The sequence below is a fragment of the Sinocyclocheilus rhinocerous genome, unplaced genomic scaffold (genome assembly GCF_001515625.1).
Source record: "Sinocyclocheilus rhinocerous isolate Xijiao unplaced genomic scaffold, SAMN03320098_v1.1 scaffold252, whole genome shotgun sequence".
NCBI classification, from domain to species: domain Eukaryota; kingdom Metazoa; phylum Chordata; class Actinopteri; order Cypriniformes; family Cyprinidae; genus Sinocyclocheilus; species Sinocyclocheilus rhinocerous.
The window spans coordinates 19,661-19,983 of NW_015625591.1; positions in this window are offsets into that span (position 1 = coordinate 19,661).

Sequence of the window (323 nt, forward strand, 5' to 3'; positions counted from 1 at the left end):
AACACTTCGCTGGTGATTGTTTAGCCTGTAATGATTCCTATTTCTGTTATCCTGCCCGTGTTTCCTTGTTTTGCCTTGCCTTTGTGTATTTTGGATCTTGGACTGTTTATCTGGTTTTTATGATTGTTTTGCTGCCTGCCCTGACCATTGCCTGTTTACGGATTACTCTTTGTCTTTGCCTGGGATATTATTGTTTGCTGGTACTGGACCCTGCCTGTCTGACCACGTTTACGAATAAAGCCTGCATTTGGATCCTCAACTCCGTTGTCACTACGCCTCCTTCGTTACAGTTACAAACATCAAGGTCTCATTTGATTTTACTA